Source organism: Cupressus sempervirens, chromosome 4 (assembly GCF_028749045.1).
Source record: "Cupressus sempervirens isolate cs-2001-9-10 chromosome 4, ASM2874904v1, whole genome shotgun sequence".
Taxonomy (NCBI): domain Eukaryota; kingdom Viridiplantae; phylum Streptophyta; class Pinopsida; order Cupressales; family Cupressaceae; genus Cupressus; species Cupressus sempervirens.
In genome coordinates, this window is record NC_143121.1 from 36,958,726 (window position 1) to 36,962,711 (window position 3,986).

The window sequence follows — 3,986 nt, forward strand, 5'->3', positions numbered from 1 at the left end:
AAAGCTGAGACATTCTAATAGGTGATTTCAGTCGAAATCTCTTAACAGAGTAGTCCTAACAGGTTGTATGAAATCCTTTAACAAGATGCTTGCTTGATTGTAAGTTAAAGTCCTTTAACCATACACACTTTTAACAAGGTGTTGAAATCCTCTAACAAGGTGAGACCTAACAGTCATTGTAAGCCTTTAACAGGGCAGATCTTTCACGGGGTAGATCATGTTTCATGGTCAAAACATTGTAACCTTCATTGGATACACTTTATTGTTGCAGTAGTGAAGATTTGTGGATGTCATCCTCACCCCAATTTTACCTTCTCATTGGAGGGTTTCTGGGTAATCATATATGATGTTATATGTGTGTGAATGCGTAAATATTTTTGTGATTTAGATGTACATGCTTTACATGTTATTTCAGTTTACTCATTGAATGTATGAGATGGATGTGTGGTGAAAGTTTTATGGGTCCAAGTTTAAACTACTGATTCGCCCCCCCTCTCAAAAGTTTACCTTTCTTGTTATAATTCCAACAAATCCTTGTAGCCTTTTTGTAAATAATTGAGTGCAAATTGACTTGTGTAATGCAACTTGATTAGGGTTTTGTCCTTGTTTTGAGTTTGGCATCATGATGAATGACCTAAGGTATACCTAGGTGTCCATTTCATCATTTGGGTAATCCAATTAGCATTGGGTTTTTTTTAGTTTTGAGTAAGTCTATACTAACCAATTGACGTGCACCAATTGAATGTAGGATCTACTAGCTAGGATCCTTGGAGAAAATAGGGTGTGTTGAAGCCCTATTTGGTCAAGTGAATGACCTAGTGGAGACCCTAAAGAGCTTGGGGTTTGAGAGCAAGATTGGTTGTCACATCATAGTGGTATTATAGCAGGTTAAAGATTTGGGAACAGGTGGTCGATGTCTGCAGCTACCAGAGAGTTAGTAGGTGAAACTAGCATGGTGACTAATGCATCACTAGCCAAAGAAGTTGATGGACAGAGGGAAAAGAACTGGGTTCTTGAAGAATCCCTAACAAATGTGAAGGTGAAATTGGATGCATTTGTTGATGCAGCCAGGAGGAAGGAAGAAGAGGAGTGTGAGCAGGGTAAAGAGGTAGCAGAGGAGGATGCAAGCCCTGAACCTGATCTTGTCTTGAATGAAGAACCCTTCTTGAAGGCTATTAAAGCCCTAGGAGGAAAGGCTTTGGAAGGTGTGCCATTTTTTAGTGGAAAGATGGACATAGATGCAATCGTGGACTGGATAGATGGCATGGAGAACCATTTTGAGTGTGAGAGGGTATCAGAGGTAGAAAAGGTTAAAGTGGCTAAGTCAAGGCTCAAAGGTTCAAGATTGACATGGTCGAAATGCCTACAAGATGTAAGAATTAGCATGGGTAAGACACCTATAGCAAATTGGAAGGCTATGATCACTAAAGTGAAGAGAACTTCCTACCTGAAGACTCTGAAATCCAACTCCACATGAGAAGGAAAGGACTGAAGAAAAAAGACCTAGATGTAACTTCTTATGTTGAGGAATTTAAGAGGTTATGTCTAAGATCCACATAGAAAAAAGATGAGCAAATCAAAGTGGAAAGATATCAAGGTGGTTTGAAGTGGAATATCCAAGAGGAGCTCAATTTGTGAGCCCCTACCACAGTTCAAAGATGCCATCAACTAGTTCTAAAGGTGGAGTAAAAGAACAAAAGGAAAGGAGATTCTAACTTTAAGGATAGAGGCAAGGGAAGAAATCAAAGAGGACAAAGGGGAGGCTACCAAGGTAAATGAACTGAGCAAAAGAATCAAGGAGAGAGCAAGCCCACAAAGCAAACTAGTGAAAACTCTTCAAGAGGTGGTTACAATATAGGGAGAGGCAACCAAGGAGGATCAAGTAGAGGTAGAGGATCAAGTAAATCCAACCCATACATTGCAAGCATGAAATGTTATAATTGTGGACAGTTGGGTCATCCAACCTATAAAGAATGACATATGTGCAAGAGGATTGCAACAAAGAATTAGATGTGGACCATATTGAATCTTAAAAAGTGAGAATCTAATGTTTAGGAGAGTGTTGCTCAAACAACTAGCTTTTGATGAACCTAAACATATAAGGGCATTGTTTAGAATAAAATGCAAAATCCTAGGAGAAGTGTGCAAAGTGGTGGTGGATTCAGGGTTCATTGATAGTGTAATATTAGAGGAGGTTGTTACTAAACTAAAATTGTAGAAGATACCTCATGAAATCCCTTGCAAGGTTACTTCTCTTAACAAGGGATAGAGCATCTTGGTGAATGAACAAGCTTGGGTGAATTGCTCTATAGCAGGATACAAAGATAGGTTGTTGTGTGATGTTTTGCCTATGGAAGTCTGTCATCTTTTGCTAGGTAGGCCTTGGAAATTTGATAGAGAGATTATGTACGATGGAAGAACCAATGCCATTACCTTCAAAAAAGGAGGTAAGAACTTTAAAATGCAGTCATTGTTAGAAGGGGAGGAAATATAAGCCAAAGTACCTGGTGTGCTATTTTGTAGTGGAAAAGAGTTTGTTAAAGACCTAAAGGATAAAGAATGCCAAAGTTTTGTAGTAGTGCTGAAGTCTGAAGCAAAGGAAAATGCAGCCAAGGAACCCTTACTAGTTGAAGTCCAAACTTTGCTTGAAGATACAAGGACATAGTGAGTGATGGTACTGGAGCTACCCTACCTCCTAAGAGAGATATAAGTCATCAAATTAACTTTTTTCTAGGTGCTTCCTTACTTAATAAAGAAGCATACAAGCTCACTCAAGATCAAAACCTATAAGTGGCAAGACAAGTCCAATAATTGATGGATCAAGGTTTCATACAAAAGAGCATAAGCCCATGCACAGTTCTTGTTGTGTTGGCATCTAAGAAAGGTGGGAAATGGAGATTACCTATGGACTCAATAACCATAAATAGGATTAGAATTATCAGGTATAGGCTTCCCATACCTAGGATTGAAGACCTTATGGATTGTCTCGAAGGGGCTAAATACTTCACTAAGTTGGACTAGTTATCACCATATAAGAATAAAGGAGGGAGATGAATGGAAAACATCATTTAGGACTACTGATGGCCTTTATGAATGGCTTGTAATGCCATTTGATCTTTCCAATGCTCCTAGCACATTCATGAGGCTCATGAATGAAGTGCTTAAGGACTTCATAGGCAGATTTGTAGTTGTATGTCTAGATGATATACTTATCTTCAACAAAACTAGAGAAGAACATAACAAGCATGTTGAGACAGTTTTGAAAAGTCTTCGTGAACAGAAGCTAGCCATCAACCTTGAGAAGTGTGATTTCTTTGAGGAGGAACTTGTGTACCTAGGCTTTGCGGTGTCTCAAGGTACATTAAAGATGGACAAGGAGAAGGTTGCTACTATACTAGACTGGCCAACACCTACCACATCTATTGAGGTAAGAAGTTTCCATAATTTGTCTCAATTCTATAGGAAAGTCATTAGGAATTTTAGTGGTATTTGTGCACCTTTGTTGGATACTCTAAAGGGTGGAGTCAAGTCTAAGTTTGAGTGTTATTTAGAAGCTAAAAAGTCATTTGAAATGTTGAAGAAATAAGTATCTACTCAACCAATCCTACAATTGCCTAGTTTTGAGAAATTGTTCACCTTAGAATGTGATGCAAGTTGCTTAGCAATAGGTGGGGTTTTGAGTCAAGAAGGTAGCTCAGTAGCCTTTTATAGTGAGAAACTTAACAAGGCCAAGAAGAAGTATTCATCCTATGACTTAGAGTTCTATGCTTTAGTTCAGTGTCTTGTGAAGTGGAGACACTATTTGTTGCCCAAAGAATTTGTTGTGTTTACAAATAATCAAGCTCTTAGCTACATCAAAACTCAAGAGAAGCTAAGAAACAGACACTTGAAGTGGATGGAGTACTTGTAGGCCTTTACCTTCATAATCAAGCACAAGAAGGGCCAGTTGAATAAAGTGGCAAATGCACTAAGTAGACAAATCATGA